The sequence below is a fragment of the Hemitrygon akajei genome, chromosome 4 (assembly GCF_048418815.1).
Source record: "Hemitrygon akajei chromosome 4, sHemAka1.3, whole genome shotgun sequence".
Classification (NCBI taxonomy): Eukaryota; Metazoa; Chordata; class Chondrichthyes; order Myliobatiformes; family Dasyatidae; genus Hemitrygon; species Hemitrygon akajei.
The window spans coordinates 79,387,364-79,409,947 of NC_133127.1; the positions used below are offsets into that span (position 1 = coordinate 79,387,364).

At 41.5% G+C, this 22,584-nt stretch overlaps 1 protein-coding gene and 1 long non-coding RNA gene across 3 annotated transcripts in view; one reads left to right on the forward strand and one right to left on the reverse strand.

Moving 5' to 3' along the window:
* The window catches only part of nr3c2 (nuclear receptor subfamily 3, group C, member 2), a 354,577-nt gene that overhangs the window by 175,898 nt on the left and 156,095 nt on the right, over nt 1–22,584 (forward strand). The gene's annotated exons all lie outside the window — the stretch shown is intronic.
* LOC140725930 (uncharacterized) overlaps nt 1–22,584 on the reverse strand; it is a 47,085-nt gene that overhangs the window by 11,612 nt on the left and 12,889 nt on the right. The window contains exon 2 of the long non-coding RNA XR_012098528.1: nt 15,835–16,044. This is a non-coding gene — a long non-coding RNA (uncharacterized lncRNA). The remainder of the gene's footprint in view (nt 1–15,834; nt 16,045–22,584) is intronic.

Here is a 22,584-nt window from a genome sequence, read left to right on the forward strand (position 1 = left end):
AATTGTGCAAATAGTACAAAAAAGCATGGAACGTGAACTGCAGAGACACTGAACATTATCCCCACAGTTGCGGAGCCCATTCAGTGCTGAGGCGAGAGAAGTCCATCAAAGGGTAACATCTGCTCCTGAACTTGGCAGCGCGAGACCCAAGATTTCTGCACCTTCCACCCAATGGTGAGAGGGAGACTGGTCAGTCAGCGCTGAACACCTGTTCGTTTTCCACTCTTTCTCAATGATTTTAATCTTGCTCAACACTTTCATCAGGGCAGAGTAATGGAGCCGACCATGGGTTTGTCTTCTGCTATCCACCCCTAGCGATGGTTGCCCCGTATCTGCACTCTTTGGAGTTTAGCTTACTGAATCCCCTAGGAGACCGCAAAAGCACCAGATTGTTTAGTCAGTTCAAAAGTACATCCTTGAAAGGAAAATTACAAGCTGCAGAATGCGGCATTTGCAGTTCAGAAAAAAGTATATCTACTAGAGTATCTAGTAGTTTTGTGAGCTGTCTGCAAAACATTACTGTTGGTCTCCGGTGCCATCTTGCAAAGCAGTGTAACTACGTTAATCAGTGTCACAAATAGCATCGTCCTTATCAATTAGCCCCCTTTCTCCTTCTCTATGTCTCTGCATCTTTCACTGAATTGATCACACATTCTTGCTGCTTCAATACGTTTACCCGGTTTTTTTTCATCCTGATGACATTGTCCTCACTTGATTTCACTTGAATGAAAAAAAACGCAGAGCATTTCAAATATCACTTTCTTTTCTCATCCCTCCGCTTTAATGCCAGAGCACCCCATTAACTTAACTATGGTTCCTTCCCCTTTTCCACCTGTGTAATGCCCTGTGATGATCTGTTGGCACAGAGCTCTATCCTTCCACTACTTTGGAGCTGCTGGCTTGCTTGTTTGATGTCCACTCTTCAGTAAGTCACAAGTTTCTCAAGTTAAACATCAAGAGGATGGTGATTATTTACTTAAGCCCCAGCCACAGTTTCCTATCATAGAGACGTGTGGCAGGAAGGCAGGCTCTTTCATCCACCGAGTTTGCGCTAATAATTAAGCACTCAATTACACTAATCCTCCACAACTCCTCCCCACTTGTGCCACCAACTCCCATGAGATTACTGAAAACAACCGTGTACTGAAAATCAAGGCAGCACCACCTTCTTTCTCCTTTGCACTTAATTCCAATGCTGAACAAATTCCCATGCCACCACTACACTAAAATTGCACTCAGTTCAGATTCTCTGTGCCTGACCTCTTGTTTGTTTTTGTTTTAGTTGATTAAAACAGCCTGGCTCCTGACTCCCCTAATATTTCCACCTCCCTCCCCCAACTAATCTCTTTCTCCAAACCAACAATTTTCAGAGAATTTTGAATTCCTCCAGTTGGCCTGCAACATGAAATACATTACAGTGCAAGTTGTTATTCTTTGCATCCCAGCAAGGCTCCACACTGAGAACAGAGTCTTGAGCATTTCATCAGGGATGAATCAGAACTTTAAAGAAATCCTGCCATCTGCTTTGCATATTTTAAATGGTCATATGGGTCCTATTGGATTCAAATCTTTTACAGTGCTTCGGCAATGTGTAGGAAGGTAGTGTTGTACTGTGTTGCCCTTTCAGTCAACCTATATTTAATATCACACATTATAGTCTATGGCATATCAATATTAATGGATCTTTTAATAAAAAGGAACTAAAGTTAATACTGTTAAACTAAATAAGAAATATATCTCTTCTTGAGATACTGACCGAAGTGTACGACAGAAAGTTTGATGACTAGCACGTTTTTGCTTAACTGTGAGTAAGCACTAATGGAATGTTTTGCAAGTTGTTCCACCATTACAATGAAAGATTCTATAGAAAATGTTGCAGATCTACTAGAGTCATTTTTTGTTGCATTTGTGTCGTAAATGAGCAATGGATGCACATTTCTGTTGTTATGCCTCCAACATTTAGGTGACTCTTCAGGTAATTTAAAATATAGTGCATCCTAAATCAAAAACATACACGTAAATTTCCCTACGTAAAAGGGGCACATCCTAAGTTCCTGGTAAGAGAAATGAAGAGTTGGCTAAATAGACAACTGGTCTTGCTACACACAAAATCCTATCCCAGTATGATAGGTAGTGAAATTTGTAGTTCAGTACAGTATTCGGTGGACATGATTTTTCAGAGCGCAGTGGCTTCACAGCATTAAACTCTTCTTAGTGTTACAAGTGGAACGTCTGCTGAGATGCCTTTGTCAGAGAATAATAACCAGTTCATACAAAAATCTTGAATTCGGGCCCTTTGGCACTGTTTCAGCAGTCCTCATACACTTGAGCAACATTAAAAAATGCAAAAAGAAATAGCTGTAAAATTGCAGCAACAGCCAAAAGAATATATCAGCAGTTAACCTGTAAGTGGTGATAGTATGCCTTATTGATAAATTCAGTGTTTAGAAGTGTGATAGCTTGTAAGCTGAATTTCAGATTGATTGTGAATTGATAATAATGCCTTTATCAAAATTATGTTCAGTGTAGCTGGTGCCATAAATGTATGCATGCACATTAAATGCCATTTTGCTGCCAGAGAAGTAGTTAGAATAACCCAAAAAGCTTTTGAACATTTATTAGGAATAGAGATAGGACCACTTGGCCTTGTGGGCTAGCTTGGCCACTTAATTATTTTGTGGTTGATTGGACTGCAACTTCAGTTCTGCATTCCCACCAATACAGGGTAACATGTCACTCCTTGCATTTCAAGAGTCTGTCTGCCTTTGAGTAAGAGAACTCCAAAGCCTGAGAGAAAGAGAGAGAAAAAAATATCATATCTGTCCGTAATTTCAAGCAGTGACTCCTGGTACTAGAGTTTCCCACAAGACAAAATATCCTCACCATATCTGCCCCTCAAAATATTAAATGTTTCTAATGTCCCCACTCACTCTCCACACTCTGGTAGATAGAAACCTAACCTTAACCATCTTTTTCTCACAATCCCATCCATTCCAGGTATTAGTCCAGTAAACCTTCTCTGAAAGAAACCAATTCAGTAGTACCCTTCCTTAAATGTGCATAATACCAGTGTTCAATTACAGCGAAGGCTGAAATAATGCAACAAGCAATGTTGTGATGTTGTAATCAGCACTTGCAACTGACACCTTAAATTTTTTTGCATCCTGGCAACATTAAAAATAAAATGTTCAAAGAAGGTTGGAAATTTTCTGGCAAGAAGCAGTAAAATAATTGTCTGCAAAGTGAGTTTCCCATAGTAATAAATCTACTGGCTGTACTGCCTCTTTCAATGTCATGCATAGATGCAGATGAGTGGATGACATTTAACAGAAGTGGGAGGTTTAGTTTTCACTTCCTGTGCTGCACATTTTCTACTTGCTTCCACAACTGTGACACCAAGTAAAACATTCAGTTCAGCTGCTGTCATGGTACCAGCCCGAATCAACACCATAAGCATAATAACTAGTGAAGAGAAAGGCCAGTGCAACCGGAACCTAGCATAATAATGCCAAGTGCAGTCATCCTGCTGTAACTACAGAACGACAGAATTATTCCTCAGTAGTTCTGACAATCAGATTGACGTTTATCACTAGAAAATACAATCTGCAATATGTCCGTTAAGCAGAGTCTGCAAACACAGCACTGTTTCTGGTAGGTTCGCCAGATTAATTTGCCAGCATTTTGGAAATGAGGATACCAGTTGATATATAGAGAGAAAAAGATTTTCCTCTGTGGGAACCCTGGAGGAAGCAGCTGCGCAGTTTTCCTTCCACAAACCGTTTTGTCGAGCTTGGATGCATTGTCGGTGTGGCTCAACCCCAGGCTGGCTACGTGCCGGCTACATTCGAAGGAAATGAGAGCACAGCTGCAGACGTGAGAGGTTGGCAGCTGTGCTCGGGCTGCTGAGATTTAGGGGTTGGAGTCAAACCACCAATGAGCCCTGATTAGTGCAAAATGGGAACCAGTCACGGGGAAGGATTAAGGAAATTCATAAGTTTGAAGCATTCCATAACCAAAGCCAAGCCAATAATTGCATTGTATGAATAGGTTCAAGATGGTATTGACCCTGGCTTTCTGCTGGCAGATGTGTGATGAACCACTGCTACACATATGCAAACTGATATGGTGGAGGGGTAAGAATAAAGGTGAAGGCATATATTCTAAGTTAAGGAGCTATAATTAGTGGGTTGCCTCATGAATCAGTAGTGGAGCCTCAATGGTTTATATTCTGTATTAGTATTCAATAATGAAGGCACTGAATGTAATACAGGCAGTCCCCAGGTTACAAATGAGTTCCGTTCCTGAGACCGTCTTTAAGTCGGATTTGTACACAAGTCAGAACAAGTACATCCGGTATTATTTGGCATCAGTTAGTTAAACGTTTGTCTTAGTATATAGTATATATTTGACCTTTCTATGCATATAAAACACTTAAGAAACGTATGTATTTCAATAATTAAATCACTGCGTTGCTTGGTGATAATTGTAGCTTTCATTGGGGCAGGGCCTTTCACATGCTCCATTATTCTCACCCTATCCTTTATCCTTTAAAATTGTTCCAACCATTGACCGAATATAGCCTAACACTTTTCCAATGACTGATGGCGTTTCACCTCTTTCCAAACGCTTTATTATTTCCACTTCAATCACGATCGCTTCCCATCAACGGAACAGAAACACTGCAGGCAGTGGCTCCCGAGCTCCACCAGGTCCTAAGGACCACCGCACTGAATTCCCTGGGTCCTAAAGTCCACCACACTGAGACAGGTTAAATGGGACAAGTGGGGGCTGTGCTGGGTTTGGGTATTTGATCCTCCATACTATTCTGTGTGGGAATTTAAACCAGAGGTGGCAGTGTTTTTTCATCCGAGGTCGAGTTGCGAGCTCAACATCAACCCGGCACGGATGGGAGAGCACGCTTGGAAACGGTCTGTCACTGGATCGAACTCAGGAACCTCCGTTCTTGTGCCCGGCACTGATCTCACTGTGCCACCAGCTGACTGGAAGGGGGTGGGCAGGGTCAGGGTGAAACTTGCTAAGAAAAATTTAAGCCAAATACAAAGTCAAATACACAGTCAAATACACTCAACACAGTGTCAACGGCAATGACTTAAAATGGTGGAGAGCGTCGCGGTCCGACTTAAAATGGCAGACGGCGTCACGATCCAACTTAAAATGTCAGGCAGCGTTCTCCTTCCTCGGTTCGTAAGTACAAGTTATCTGTAAGTCAAATGTTCATAACTCGGGGACTACCTGTATATCCATTTCACTGCTGATAGCAAGAGGTGTGCAAAGGTTGTTAGGTGGACCAAAGAGCATAGAAATCAGATTAGATTAAAAAAAAGTGACAGTTCACAATGTGTAAATCGTGCAAAAGATGCACCTTGCACAGCAAAATTGTACAATGTGAAAATCTGCAGTAAAACAAAGTGCTCTTCTGCTATAAGTGTAGACAGAGAAGTGGCAGATGGAGTTTAATCCAGGCATGAGTGAGGCGTTGTACATTGGGAGGTCAAATGAAAGAAGAAATTATACAGTCAATGGTAGGACCATAAATAACATTAAGTACAGAGGAACTTCACGATTCAAATTGTTTCATGTTATTACCAGCACACAAGTGTAAAGGAGATCAAATGATTTTGTGCTGTGTCCAGATCTGATGTACAGGAGCTTCTGTACGTAAGGTGACTCTGACAGGGGTGTGGAGGGGTGGGTTGGTGGGTGGACATGTTGCTCAGCCTGACTGCTTGGGGAATGTATCTGGTTTTGTGTCAGGTGGTCCTGGCGTGAATACTGCGTAGCCTCCTCCCTGATGGGAGCCCATGAGCAGGGTGGGTGGGATCCTTCATGATGTTACTGCCCTTTTCTGGCACCTTTCTGTATATAGGTCCTTAATTACCAATACCTAAATACCAATTAGAGCATTGGCTGATTGGTCGGTGGCAGCGAGTGGGAATAAAAGGATCCTTTTTTGATTGGCTGCCAGTGACTAGTGGTGTTCCGCAGGGGTCAGTTTTGGGACCTCTTCCTTTTATACTGTATATCAATGATTTAGATGATGGAATAGATGGCTTTGTTGTCAAGTTTGCAGATTATATGAAGATTGGTGGAGGGGCAGGTAGTGTTGAGGAATCAAGTAGGATGCAGAAGGACTTAGACAGATTAGGAAAATGGGCAAGAAAGTGACAAATGAAATACAATTATGGAAAATGCATGGTCATGCACTTTGGTAGTAGAAATAAATGTGTAGACTATTTTCTAAACAGGGAGAAAATCCAAAAATCTGAGTTGCAAAGGGACTTGGGTATCCTTGTGCAGAACACCCTGTAGGTTAACTTGCAGGTTGAGTCAGTGGTGAGGAAGGCAAATGCTATGTTAGCATTCATTTCAAGAGGTCTAGAATACAAGAGCAGGGATGTGAGGCCTCACCTTGAATATTGTGAACAGTTTTGGGCCCCTCATCTTAGAAAAGATGTGCTGGCATTGGAGAGGGTCCAGAGGAGGTTCACAAAAATGATTCCAGGAATAAAGGGGTTATCATATGAGGACCATTTAATGGCTCTGGGTCTGTACTCACTGGAATTCAGAAGGATGAGGGGGATCTCATTGAAACCTTTTGAATGTTGAAAAGCCGAGACAGAGTAGATGTGGAAAAGATGTTTCCCATGGTGGGAAAGTCTAGGACAAGAGGGTATAGCCTCAGGATAGAGGGGCACCCATTCAAAGCAGAGATGCGGAGAAATAGAGGGTGGTGAATTTGTGGAATTTGTTGTCACATGCGGCTGTGGAGGCCAGGTCGTTGGGTGTATTTAACGCCGAGATTGACGGTTCTTGATTGGACATCAAATCAAAGGTTACGGGGAGAAGGCCAGGAATTGGGGTTGAAGAGGAGAAAAAAAAAGATTCAGCCATGATTGAATGGCAGAGCAGACTCGATGGGCCAGATGGCCTAATTCTGCTCCTATGGCTTATGGTCTAGTGGTGTTAGACCATAGACTGGTGGATAGACTGGTGCTAGTGTTACGTTGGGCAGTTTTGACAACCCATTATAGAGCCTTTCTGTTGGCTGCAGTGCAGTTTCTATACCATGCAATGGTATAGCTTGTTAGGATGCTCTCTACTGCACCTCTGTAGAAAGACACGAGTATAGGTGTCCATAGTCCAGCACTCTTCAGCTTCCTCAGAAAGCAGTGGCATTGTTGAGCTTTCCTGATTGTGCAGAATGCAATCTGGGACCATGTACAAGATGTGTACTCACAGGAGTTTGAAATTGCTGGCAGTGTTCACTGCTGTACCCCCAATGTAAAGAGGGCTATGAGTGATGCGAGTTCTCCTGAAGTCTATAACCATCTCCTTTGTCTTGCTGACATTGAGGAAGAGGGTATTTGCCAGGCCTTGAGCTCTTCCACCTCCTCCCTGTAGGCCGGGTCCATACCTCAGAGAAATCGGCCACACAAATGGTAAAGAAAGCATATTGTATTGGTAAGAGTATGGAGCATACGAGTAAGAAATTCATACTGCGATATATGAAGCTTCATTTAGGCTACACTTGCGCTACTGCGTGTACTTATGGTTAATCCACTATAGGATCCACATGGAGAGAGTACAGAGAGATTTACGAGAATGCTGTCTAGATTAGAAGGTGTGAGTTCTAAAGAAAGGTTGTACAAACTTGAGTTGTTCTTTCTGGAGTGCCTGAGGCTGAGGGGAGATCTGATAGTTTTTTTTAAATGACAAGAGGCATAGATAGGGTGGACAGTCAGAAGCTTTTCCCCAGGGTGGAAATATCAAACACCAGAGGACACAGTGCAGTTTCAAGGTGACTGTGAGACGCAAGATGTTTTTTTTAAATACAGGGTGGTAGGTACCTGTATTAGGCTACTGGGATAGTAATGGGAACAGGCAGTTTGGTGGATTTTATGAGGCTTTTAGATAGACAGATGAATATGAAGGGAATGAAGGGATATGGATGATACACAAGAGGAGGACTGTGGATTGGCATCAGGAACAGCACAACTGGCCAAATGCCTTGTCCAACATGAGCTGCCAACTTTAATACTCACTAGCCTGACTGATGAAAGCAAGCGTGCTGCATGCCTTCTTTGACACCACTTGGGTTGCCATTTTTAGGGAGCTATGGACTTGCAGCACAAGATCCCCTCTGTATATCAGTGTTCTTAAGTATCCTGCCACTTACTGTATAGAGTCATAGAGAAGTACAGTACAGTAACAGGTCTTTAGCCCATCTAGTTTGTTCTGAACCACTTAATCTGTCTAGTCCCATCAAGCTGCACCTAGAGCATAACCATCCATGTCCCTATACAAACTTCTCTTAAATGTTGAAGTTGAGCTCGAATGCAGCACTTGCACTGGCAAATCTTTCCACACTTTCCTCTTGCATTTGAACTCCTAAACCCACATTTAAATTCCGTATGCCATTTCTCCACCAAAATATCCAACTGATCTCCATCCTCTATCCTTTGACAACCTTCCTCACTATCCACAACTCTCCCAACTCATGAATTATCTACAAGGTTAATCCCTGCAGGGCACCAGCGGGCACATCTCCAGTAAGAAAAAAAAACTCGTCCATCACTACCATTTGCTACTATGATGAAACCATCTTACCAAGAATCCCATGTGACCTAACCTTCTGGACCAGTCTACTATGATAGACCTTGTCAAATGCTTAACTAAAGTCTATGTAAATAGCATTCACTGCCCTTTCCTGGTCACTCATTTTTGTCATTTCTCAAAAAAGCACAATTAAATTTCTGGGACAGGATATCCCCTGTACAAAACCATACTAGTTATCCCTAATAAGTCCATGCTTTTCTTAAATGCAAGTAAATCCTGACCATAATAATCTTCTCCAGTAACTTACCTACTACTGATGTAAGGCTGTAATATTTGTTACTATTTTTTAAAAATGAATCCAGAACTGGCTTGCCCACAGAAGGCAAAAAGTAATTTAGGACAGGTCACATTCTGCATGGAGGCTAGTGACCAGTGGTGTGCCTCAGTATTCTGTTCTGGGACCCCTACTCTTTGTGATTTTATAAATGACCTGGATGAGGAAGCGGAGGGATGGGTTAGTAAATTTGCCGATGACACAAAGGTTGGGGGTGTTGTGGATAGTGTGGAGGGCTGTCAGAGGTTACAGTGGGACATTGATAGGATGCAAAACTGGGCTGAGAAGTGACAGATGGAGTTCAACCCCGATAAGTGTGAGGTGGTTCATTTTGGTAGGTCAAATATGATGACAGAATATAGCATTAATAGCAAGAATCTTTGCAGTATGGGGGAAGTAGAGGGATCTTGGGGTCCAAGTCCATAGGACACTCAAAGCTGCTACACAGGTTGACTCTATGGTTAAGAAAGCATACAGTGCATTGGCCTTCATCAATCATGGGACTGAGTTTAAGAGCCGAGAGGTAATGTTGTAGCTATATAGGACCCTGGTCAGACCCCACTTGGAGTACTGCGCTCGATTCTGGTCGCCTCACTACAGGAAGGACGTGGAAATGATAGAAAGTGTGCAGAGGAGATCTACAAGGATGTTGCCTGGATTGGGAAGCATGCCTTATGAGAACAGGTTGAGTGAACTCAGCCTTTTCTCCTTGGAGCGACGGAGGATGAGTGGTGACCTGATAGAGGTGTACAAGATAATGAGAGGCAATGATCATGTGGATAGTCAGAGGCTTTTTCCCCAGGGCTGAACTGGTTAGCACGAGAGGGCAGAGTTTTAAGGTGCTTGGAAGTAGGTAGAGAGGAGATGTCGGGGTAAGTTTTTACGCAGAAAATGGTGAGTGTGTGGAATGGGCTGCCGGCAGTGGTGGAAACAATAGGGTCTTTTAAGAGACTCTTGGATGGCTACATGGAGCTTAGAAAAATAGAGGGCTATGGATAAGCCTAGGTAGGTGTTGAGGTAAGGACATATTCGGCACAGCTTTGTGGGCCGAAGGGCCTGTATTGTGCTGTAGGTTTTCTATGTTTCTATTTGACTGCAGTGATGTAAAATTGTGATGTAATATCATTTCCTGGATTATCATTGTAGCCCTTCTTAAACAAAGAATTAGCTGACTGTCTTCTAAGACTTGGCTTGTGGCTGAATATCTCAGTCAAGGCCCCAGCAGTCTCCTTCCCCGACTCTTTCAGTTTCCTGGGATAGATTCCATAAAACTCTGGGAACTTTATATTTATTTTTAAAATTTATTTAGAGGTACAATGTGGAATAGGCCCTTCTGTTCCTTCGAGCTGCTCTGTCTGGCATCCCCAACAATCCTGGTCCTAACCTAATTACAGGACAATTTGCAGTGTCCAATTTACCTACCTGGTATGTCTTTAGACTGTGGGAGGAAACCAGAGGACCCAGAGAAAACTCCTTACAGAATCCTTTCAGAGGATACCAGGATTGAACTCTGACATCCCAAGCTCACTGCTCACACTAACTGCTACAATACTGTGACACCCCATGATTGTTTTTCAGAACACTCAACGCTTCCTCCTCCTTAATATTGACAAACCCTAGAATGTACCCTTCCCTGATGTCATCATCATTCATGTCTATCTCCTTGATGAATATTCATCATAATACTCAATTCAGACTTTACCCTCTTTGTCTCCACACATTAATTACTTGCTTTGTCATTGAGTAAACCTACCCTTGTCCTAGCTACCTGAAAATGTTTTGGGATTATCCTTAATTTTACTTGCCAAGGATATTTTATGTCCCTCCTAATTTCTTGTTTAATTTCTCTCCTGCCTCCTTTATATTTCTCAAAAACTTTGATTTCAGCTTCCTATAGCTTACATATGCTTCCTTTTCCTTTTTGACTAAACCTGAAGTATCTTATTATCCAAAGTTGCTGAACCTGGCCTTCTCAATTTTTCATCCTCACAGGAACTTGCTGGCCCCGCCACTACAGGAAGCCCCAAACAATATTGATTTGAAGGTTAAACTATCACATCCTCACCTTTTAGTTTGATTGTCCTTTGCCGAGTTTGATTCCTTCTACACCCATTCCTGTTTCAGTTAATCAGTTTGGTTCATTCAACTCATTATGTCATTGATCATTAGCACCTGTCTGTTATCTTTGTTTAATCAAGCACTGGGCTATGTACCTACAAAGTAATCAGGTTTTTATCTGAAAAGTAGTTTATTACTTAATATGTTACTTTCTTTAATGAAATACAGAGATTTCTCTAACATTTAATTTTTTGGAAAATAAGTATTTGGAAATCTAAAATTTGCTCTTTTCTACTAATAGAGAAGGCAAAAAACAGACATCTAAAACAAAATGTATTAGAATATCTAGGGAGCATTCCAGCACTGAACTTTGAACATGTCGCCTGTCAGAAGTTCTTTTCAGCCATTTTGTGAGTTGTCCTTCCCTGCCCTGTCGTTGTGATGTGAAGTAACTCTGAAAACTTTACAGAAACATCTAATGCTATCCAAAGCTTCAATAAGAGAGTTATTGGTTCCATACACAGCCAACATTATCTGTTAATCTATTAGAAGTAAACAAGAAGACCAGATTATCTGTGCAATTGGGACAAACCTAATCAAATTCCCCTCCGGTTTTTGGTATCAACCAGCATGTTTCAGAAGAGCAAGAGACACGCAACGTAGTGTATTTTAACTCACAGGCAGACGTGCCAGAGGAGAGGGGAGCCAATGTGCTTCCATTTAAGGATACATTGCCCCATCTACACCCAAACATCCAAAACAACCTGAAAGCAACTTGAAGTGATCTGAATCATAGGTACTATTCAATAACTCATGAGCCAATTAGTACATTTCTCTTAGGAGGTAATAGTATTATGCCCATGGCAGAGATAAGAGTGCTGTCAATGAATAAAAAGGATCAAACCATACCCACATTTCCTATGTTCTGTACAATGTTTTCCCCATCACTGCATGCTATGCAGTTGCATTAGTTAAATTGGTACTCGTGGACTAGGGGGCAATCTTAAGTAATAATCAGCTTTAGGACATGAACCATCTGCTGAACAGGCAGGCATTTGCTGCCTGCTGCTGCAGGCTTGCTTTCTTCATTTGAGTCATTTTAAAATAATTATTGTATTGAGGCTACAAATAAACACTCTTTCCCTAGTTGTTACTGGTTGATAATTGAGGAAATAAATTATGCCTTCCAAATAGTGGAGTTACATAAATAAATCTGCAAGCGTAACTTCCTGAAGTTCTATAAATGTCTGGATAAGGATGAGAGAGAAAACTTGTGTCAGCTACTAGTCTGCTGAACTGCTTCACTGGGTAATGACCAGGTTCCATTATTACAGATGCCCATAAGTCGATTTTGTCCTTAAGCCAGAAAATACACTTGATTTGGTGACAGTAGTGAATTGAATGGCGTCAGAAGCACAGAAGAGTGATAAGAGTGATCTTCCATCCTTGGACTCACTTTACACCACACGCTGTTGGAGCAGTGCTGCCAGGATAATCAAGGACACAACCCACCCAGCCAACACACTTTTTGTCCCACTTCCCTTTGGGAGAAGATTCAGGAGCATGAAGATTCGTAGGCCAGATTTGGGAACAGCTTCTTTCCAATTGTGATAAGACTGCTGAACAGATCCTGACCTGGATCTGGGTCGTACCTTCCAAATATCCGGACCTGACTTGCACTACCTTACTTTCCCTTTTCTATTTTCTAATTATGATTTATAATTAAAATTTTTATTATATTTACTTCAATTTGTACTTCAGGGAGCGCGAAGCGCAGAAACAAATATCACTGTGATGATTGTACGCTCTAGTATCAATTGTTTGGTGACAATAAAGTATAAGAATGAAATGTTACTAAAAATAGAGAAAGAGAGAGTGAAAGAAAAAGAGGAATATATGTTTGTGGGAGTGAGGTACATATGCTGGTAAGTTTCCTGATATAGTCTAGATATTCAGTACCTAAAATTCCTTAGTCCAATAAACATTATACGTTAAATGCTTTGAAATCTGGGATGGGGGTGTAATGAACTATTTGGACATAAATACGTTTTCCCCTGACCTTTTGTCATTCAGAAGTGGAATAAAAATAGAAAATTAGGATTTAATCACTTGGTGCTTATTTAGTATTAATAAGATATTTATATAGTATTTGCTTAGCTCATACTCAAATAAAAAATAACTGTCTTATTCCTTGCCAAACTGCTGTGACTTTGCAACACAGAAGTTGGCAGAGTGCAACCTGTAAAACTTTAAAATCAATTACCCAGAAGTATATATTTCTGGAAGCATTTAGTACATCCTTCCTTGCTTGGTGAGGCAGAGATTCTATAGGAGCAATCTCTAACATCTCTCTGCTTAATTCTTTCCTCACATTTGAGTAGTCAATATTAGAAAGTACCCAGAATCTGGATGATGGATTTTTCATGGAGACATATAAAAATGCAGCTTACTCCCACCCATATTGTGATGTGTGCCTATGTATGCAATTTCAACAACTACTGCCTTGCTCAGGGAGAGAACATCTCATTTGACAAGACATGGGATACTTAGGAATGGGCAAAGAATACTTTGATCCATTAGGAGTGCCCCCTCATTTACTATAACCTTCAATCTCATCAAAGAAACTTCAGTATCTTTGATTCAGCCTTGCCTAATGTACATATATTAAAGTTGATTCAGCCATTTATTCACATTATAATGATGAAGTCCAAATATGAAAATGGATCGGGACCCCTGGAATTGGCTTTGTGTCAGCAGTCTGCCCATTCTGACAATTTCATCCTTATTTGGCTTGTGTTATTTTCTGTAAATATTCAGAGTGTTCAAAGTTCGAAGTAATATTTATTATCAGAGTACATTCATGTCACCACATACAATCTTGAGATTCTTCTGCGGGCATACTTAGCAAATCTATAGAACAGGAACTGTGCAAATGCAGATATAAATAAATAGCAATAAATAATGAGCATGAAATAACAATATAACAGAGTCCTTAATTGAGTGTAGTTACCTCTCTTGTTCAAGAGCCTGATGGCTGAGGGGCAGTAACTGTTCCTGAACCTGGTGTGTGACTTCTGAGGCTCCTGTACCTTCACCTTCTATCTGAAGGCAGCAGCGAGAAAAGAGCATCGGCAGGGTGGTGAGGATCTTTGATAATCGATGCTGCTTTTCTACGGCAATGTTTCAGGTAGGTGTACTCAATGGTTGGGATGATTTTTACCCATAATGTACTAGGCTGAATCCACTACCTTTTGTAGGATTTTCTGCTCAAAGGCATTGCAGCCAGTCAACACACTTTCCACCACATATCTATAGAAATTTGCCAAGGTTTTCAATGACATGCTGAATCTCCACAGACTCCTGAGGTAGTATAGGGGCTGTTGTGCTTTCTTCACAATAGTATTTATATTATTGGTCCAAGACTGGTCCGCTGAGATAGTGAAACCTAGGAATTTAAACTTACTGACCCTCTCCACCTCTGAATCTCCAAGGATTACTGGCTCATGGACCTCTGGTGTCCATATCCCGAAGTCTACAGTCAGTTCCTTGGTCTTACTGACATTGAGAGAGGGGTTGTTGTTCACCACTCAGCCAAGTTTTCAATCTCTCTCCTGTATGCTGATTCATCACCCCCTTTGATACAGCCCTCAACAGTGTCACCAGCAAACTTGTACATGGTGTTGGAGCTGTACTTAGCTACACCGTCATAGGTGTGGAGCAGGGGGCTAAGTACACATTCTATGGTGCTTCTGTGCTGAGGGAGGTTGTGGAGGAGATGCTTTTGCCAATCTGAACTAACTGGGGTCTGCAAGTGAGGAAATCCAGGATCTGATTGCACAAAGGGGTACTGAGGCCCAGGTCTTGGAGTTTACTGATTAGTTTTGAGGGGATGATGGAGTTAAATGCTGAGGTGTAATCGATAAAGAGCATCCTGATGTATGCACCTTTGTTGTCCAGATGTTCCAGGGTCACGTGAAGAGCTAACAAGTGACTCAGCATTGTTATTGCACCACCTAACCCAAGCCTGCATGAGCCACTTTTCTCTAAAGAATGTTATGATGCACTACCGATTTGGAAATGCACCCATCTGCAGTACCAGGTCCACATGGGTTGTATTCCTTTGTGGAAAGGATATCTCTCTTGCTCTGTGCATCCACTTCAAGCACCTGCTTAAATCCACTAGGCAAACATAAAGTAATAGACGCAGAAACAAGCCTTAGGGCCCAATTGCTCCATGCCAACCATAATGTCCATCTAAGCTCATCCCATTTGCCCGCGTTTGACCCATATCCCTTTAAACCTTTCCTATCCCTGTACCTGTACCTGCACAAATACCTTTTAAATGCTGTGGATATATAGTACGTGCCTCAACAACTTTCCATATGAGACATGATTTCCCAAGCTCAAAGTCATATTGACTATCCCTAATGTGCTTATTATTACTAATTATGATAACATGTGGGTCCCATTCAATTATCCTTTTGAACCTTCAGAGATTTAATGCCCTTTGAACCTTCTCTTCACTTCCTCAATGTATGTTGAGAACATTGAGCTTAGCAAAAAACCCTATTGCCTTGCCTTCCACTCAAAGTATTTTTGGCCTAGATCCTTATGGATAGTTGATTCTGTAGTCATTAGGACTGTCACAAGAAATTTGATGAATCTCCTTTCAATAACAACTCAGAAACACAATTACCTTAAGTTTAAGTTGTAAACAGTAGATTTTTAGGTTTATTTACAGGATGTTTGGATCCTCTTCAATTTTATCCCCTCTTTACCTATTGTTAATGGAACCCCATACTGGTGTGTGAGTACCATCTCCAAAAAGACAACAGTGGTCCTTAGAAAAGCCCCATTTCACTTACCCAGAACAACCAGGCATTCTTGCCAGCAATAACCAGGTCAAAAGAGTATAAACCAACATCCTAGAGTCCTGACGAAGGGTCTCAGCCCGAAACGTCGACAGCGCTTCTCCCTGTAGATGCTGCCTGGCCTGCTGTGTTCCACCAGCATTTTGTGTGTGTTGTTTGAATTTCCAGCATCTGCAGATTTCCTCGTGTTTGATCCTAGATGTCCTGTTAGGGGGAAAAAAATTACACTGTGACAGATGCTCCCAGTTAGAACTGTAATTTTGGCAACCAAACATCACTTTGGCAGTGTGGCTAAGGGTGGGTCCATGGGAAGGTTAGCATTTCAGAAATAACTTTGGCCTCATGCACTTACCACCCCAGTCAAATATCATAGTTTTCCAACACCAAAATGCATTGCTACCTTGACCAATCAGCAACTGGGGATGAAGAAGCAACTGAAGAAGATGGCATTCTGTCATTCACTTTGATGTTTCGAGTCACCAAGTCAGATGGTATAAGCCAAATGCCATCTTTCTCAAGGATGTGGTTGCTGGGGGGTCAGTACAGCTGAATATTTCAAACCAGCAGCTTACAGAAATGGCATGCGCATAGGTACAATAGTCTTGTTTGGCTCAACTGAGAATCTGTGTGAAATGTCACAGGACATGATAGGGCTTAGCTGTTGTCTTGACGGAGCTTTGAGCAGAGCATGGAGCTCATCTTTCCAGCACGGATGTGATAGCCAACTCCATTTCAACAAATGAAGACATTACCTTCATCTAATATCTGATGCCTAACAACTCATTTTCTTCCTTGCTCAAACAGAAGCATAGACTTTTGCCATGCAAGTTCTGTATGCTGTCATTATGCTCTGCAAGGTCGTGTCAATGATCTTCTGAATATGTCACGGAGCGCCAACAATCCGTTCTCCAATAGATTATTAGAAATGTTGAGGCATGGCCTTGGGTTGGTGGCAATGATTGCTGTTCTCCATCAGGATGACAGCGTTTAAAATTCCACTCCTGCCAGTTTGCTAGTATTTGTGTTGTTGCCTTTCTACCAGTCTGCTCACTATGCTGAAACCCAGAGTACGATGAGGGTGCAATCCAAATCTGGATCTTGACTGGATCTGGAACTGCCCTGCAGATTATCTGTGAGGTACATCTACAGCTTCCTCCACCGCAAGTTAGTTGCCTCTCAGCAGCCATTTTGCAGGAACATGGAGGATGAAAGCAGCGCAGGTGAATAAAGGCAGGCTCCAGTGATGAGCTAGTGCACACATGGCTTTTATCTGTGCAGCTATGGCTTGTAATGCTAGTTTGATGTAGTCTTGTATTCGGTAATTGCTTTCAAGTAAATGCTGGAATGATTAGAAACAGAGGAAAGAGAGAAACTAGTGGAATCTGGAATTGGGATTGTGTTCACTAAAAGGTGTCTGCTAATTTAAAAACTGTAGGACTCCCTTTGTTCAAATCAATGGAGCCGAATTTCAGAACTAAAGAACAGCACGTGGCCACTATGTGAAGTGTCTTAGTTAACTCCATTGTTTCTTGATAAGGTGGAAATAGCATAAGTGTAGTCTCAGCCAGTCTAATGGACTAGCTCTGTGCTCTGTCTGTTCTGCCTTGCTAGCTCTCTCAATGAACTTGAATCATTCTGTGCACGAATACAAGCTTTACATCTGGCATTAGCATGATTAAGCTATTTCAGCAGTCCCTTTTCTGCAGTGCATTCCTTCAAGATTTATAAAACTTGAATTTTATCCAAATAACAGAGAGTTCCAATTATCTACAACCAATCCCGATTCCAGTGGATCAGTTCCAGTGCAGGTGATAGAGTGAGAATGTGGGGTGGTTCTTTCTGTTGCTAAATGGTGTGAGTCCAACATATAGCTGGAGCGTTGCTGTGCTGTTTGACAGCACTAGCATCAAATGAGCTTTCAGAAGATTGATTTCATGACCTACCTACTTCTGAATACTTCTGATGTTCACAAATGATACTTGCGTTAGTGCCCTTTCAGTTAAGGCAGCTGGCATGAGTTGTGCTAAAAATGCGCGTATATCAGTGTATAACATTCTGCGGCAAGGTAGCATAGTGGTTAGCCATCGGGTGCTCTGGTTTCCTCCCATATTCCGAAGATGAACAGGTTAGTAGGTTAATTGGTCACATGGATGTAATTGGACGGTGCAGGCTCGTTGGGCCGCAAAGGCCTGTTACCATGCTCTCTCTAAATAAATAAAAATTCTTGGCACTCGAGCCAAATGTGGCCCAAAAATACATTTGCCTAACACCTAGAATTGATGAAAATTACAATAAAGTGACATGAAAAGCGGTGTGCACATTCTTGTTAAACAAGGATGTAAATCTTGGCATGAAACTTTTGCATGCCAGGTGCTATTTTTCTGGAATCCTGCACATCTAAATGAGTTATGGATCATAATGCCCCCAATTTTATTTTCAGTGAAATTTACAACTACGTTGGTCTAAATCACAGTTGGCATTGTGCAGTCAAAGAAGAACAAACATTTAATAATGCTGAATGCACAGACTGAGTGTGGTTTTCAGGGTTAGGCACATTTTCATTGCAGCCACAGCCAGAACAATGCACAACTCTCTGTAAAGCAAGCCTCAATTTGACCGAACCATACCCCTAGTCATCTCAACCTCCGGTGTTTTCAGCAGGTTCCCAATTCAAATTTAGTGGTTAGAAATGGAGAAGAAATCCTGCAAAAGGAGAAATTGACTCCAGTGGAAATCAACTTTAAAAAAGGCAACTGATATAAGAGGTATTTCTCACAGAAGGAAGTTGTAGAAAGGTGTCTACAAAAGAACAAATACTCAGTTGGAATACCTGATACCTTTGGAAACCTACTCCTCCAGTGGATGCAGGATTTGTATTTATGAAAAAAAAATGAGTGTTTGCTTCTTTGCTGTTAAAGATTTTTTCTTGATTTCTGCAATGCAGCATTGAGCAGCAAATTACGTACACTACCTGACAAACCTCAGCAGAGAGCACCAAGGCTTCACGTGGAATTTTCTGTTATTCATTGGGACCTGAAAGTCCACTCAGAACAATCCCAGCCCACACCCTTTATGCTGAAATGCAGTGTTGGCAATCCTAGCTCAGTTTTGTTAATGTATTTAACCAATATACTAGAATGAGCAATTCAGCAAAATAACTATAGGAGAGTGTGTGTTTGGGGAGCAGGGTGGTGCTGAGGGAGAGTGTAGGGATCAAGAGAGTTGGCAGGTTTGGATAACTCTGAATATGTATTATTGATTTAAATTATATTTCATAAGACTTTTATGTCTGTAGTTCTAAAGATCACATTGTTAATGTGAATGGATTGCTTTTGATAAGTACAAAAATATCCTTTCTTCGTAGAGACTACCAATAATTTATACACTCAAATATGAGAAACATCACTAATTTATACACTCAAATATGCTTAACAGATTCATTTGCTGCACTGCAATGATTTGTTGTTCTGAATCAACAATGAAGCCTAATTTGTAATTGCATGGTTTTTACACAAAAAATAGATTTAATTTGCAAGTGCTTCTCCATGAATATGTTAAGGAAAGCAAGTTCCCGAGGATCTGCTATGTGAAAGGACAACATGTTTGAGGGAAAATGCCAGAGACTATCGGAACAGAACAGGAAAGCAATGTGTTGCAATATTTCTATCTGCAAATGAAATGTGAATTCAGTATGGGAGAGAATAAATAGACATCAAATCAAAGGAAGAATCATTTATCTCATGTAGCCACATTACCAAATTAAGTAAATTAAATATTATTATCAAAATCTGAATATTTTCTAAAATGTTGAGTTTGGGTCTTCAGGCTTCTGTAGCTCCTCCCTGATGGTAAGATTGAGAAGAAGGCAAAGGGGGCATGACCTGGAAGGTGAGACTCCTTAATGATGGATGCCACCTTTTTGAGGCATTACCTTTTGAAAGTATTCTCAATGGTGGAGAGGCTAGTGGAGCTGGCTGAGTTTACAACATTCTGCTGCTTATTCTGATGAAACCAGTTAGAATGCTCTCCACAGTACATTGTAGAAATTTGCTAGAGTCTTTGGTGACATACCTAATCTCAAACTCCTAATGAAATATAGCCACTGACACTTGAATTTGCATCAATATGTTGAGCTCAGAGTAGATCTTCAGAGATGCTGACACCCAGAAATTTGAAGCTGCTCACCCTTTTCACTGCTGAGTCCATTGACAAGAACATGTATGTGTTCTCCTGATTTCCCTTCCTGAAGTCCCCAATCAATTCCTTGAGCTTACTGATGTTGAGTACAAGGTTGCTGTTGTGACACCACTCAAAAAGCCAAACTATCTCACTCCTGTAGTTTTCTTGTCACCACCTGAGATTCTGCTGACAACTGTTGTGTCATCGGTGAATTTGTAGATGGCATTTGTGCTGTGCCTAGCCACACAGTTGTGGGCCGAGGGAGAGTAGAGCAGTGGGCTAAGCACACATCCTTGAGGGTCTTTTAAGAGACTCCTGGATAGGTACATGAAGCTTAGAAAAATGGAGAGCTATGGGTAACCCTAGGTAATTTCTAAGGTAAAGACATGTTCAGCACAGCTTTGTGGGCCAAAGGGCCTGTATTGTGTTGTAGGTTTTCTGTGTTTCCTATGATTCCTCAACCTGTTGTGAATTGTTTTGTTTCTTCTGCGATATGAGGGTCACTGCCAAAGTCTCCATTGAAAGTCTCCATTGAAAGTCTCACCCCAAGAAAGCTGAGCTGCTTTCTTAAACCACGGTAATCCTTGTTGATTACAAAGAAGTTCCAGGATGTTATGTGGTAACTGTCAAGATAAAGTGACAATTTTTCTAGTCAGAATATTGTGACTGATATGCGAACACTGATAGGCAGGCAGTTAGGGGTTTACAAGTTGCTGTTGAAGCAGCGTTAGAGAGTTGCTATTGTGGATTCTGCCATCAGTCCAGTGTGTTGTTTACCTCCAGGATGGAGTTGTCATGTGACATCAATCACCATAGCAATTGGACAACTACTTTTATGACACACTCTTTGCATTGCAGTTGGTGGAAAATCTTTGGTGAGGCAGGAAACAAGCCAAGATTCCAATCCTGACCAAGTTTTGCAGCCATGTGACTTATGGTATGGAATTTCATGATAATGAAGCTCTTAATATAGGTAGATACTTTATTGAAAACCAAAGGGAATTACAGTGTCACAGTAGCATTACAATTGCACCGATACAAATATTAGAAGAAAATTAGAAAAAAAAAGTTACCCCAAACAGTCTAATAAGAGGGGATCATCCTCACTTCCCCGGCTTTAGGTTGACTCAATATAGAGCCCAATGGCCGAGGGAAAGGATGACTTCTTACACCGTTCTTTGGAGCAGCACAGTTGTCTCAATCTATTACTAAAAGAACTCCTCTGTTAAGCCAAGGTGGCACGTAGAGGGTGAGAAACATGGTCCAGAATTGCCAGGATTTCCCAAAGGATCCTTTGTTCTACCACAGCCTCCAGTGTGTCCAGTTTGATTCCTATAACAGAGCTAGCCTTTCTAATCAGTTTATTGAGATTGTTGGCATCACCCATGTTGATGCCATTGCCCCAGCAGCACACCACCACATAGAAGATTGTACTGGCAACAACAGACTAGTAGAACATGTAAAGGAGAGGCCTGCATACTCCAAAGGATCTCAATTTCCTCAGGAAGTAGAGGCGGCTTTGGCTGTTCTTGTATACAGCCTCTGTGTTGGTGCTGCACTCAAGTCTGTTAACTAGGTGCATCCCTAGGTAATTGTAGATCCTCACCACATCCACATCCTCACTATCAATAGTAATAGGGAGCAATGCAGGCTTAGTCTTCCTAAAGTCCATCACCATCTCCTTTGTCTTACTAATGTTGAGCTACAGATGATTCAGCTTGCATCATTTGATAAAGTCCTCCACCAGAATGCTGTATTCATCCTCCTGTTCTCCCTTTATACACCCAATTATTGCTGAGTCATCAGAGAATTTCTGCAGATGACATGACTCAGTGTTGTATCTAAATGTCAAGGAAAGGTGGTTAAACTCTTTTGTTATTGGAAATGGTCATTGCATGAGCCTCACATAAAAGAGTGTTGCCTGCCACCAATCAGTCTGTTACTAAAAGCTATTCAGCCTTCTGCGAGTGGGCACAAACTGCTTCATTATATGTGCACTGTGTAAAAAACCAAGCATCATACAATTACCAGCAAATGTCCCTATTTCCAGATGGAGACGAGGTTATTGATGAAGCAGCTGAAGGTAACTTTACCTAAGACAGTGGTCTGAGGAACTCCGATTGCAGACCCCTAGAATCAAGATGGTTCCCTACAATAATTACAACCACTTTCCGCTGTTCTGGATATGACTCCAGTTTGTGGAAACTTCTCCTCCTCTGGGGCGGCATGGTAGTGTAGTGGTTAGCCCAACGGTTTACGGTACAGTTGACGAGGGTTCAATTCCTGCTGCTGTCTGTAAGGAGTTTCTGCATTTTCCCTGTGACCGCATGAGTTTTCTCCGGGCGCTCTAGTTTCCTCTCACAGTCCAAAGTTGTACCAGCTGGCAGGTTAATTGGTCATTGTAAATTGTCCCTTTTTTAGACTATGATTTAATCAGGAGACTGCTGGATGGCTTGCTCAAAGGGTCAGAAATGCCTATCCCGCACTGTATCAATCAATAAGTGAATAGACAAACAAACACTGTGTGATACTACTCGGTCAAGTACTGCTTTGGTACCAAACACA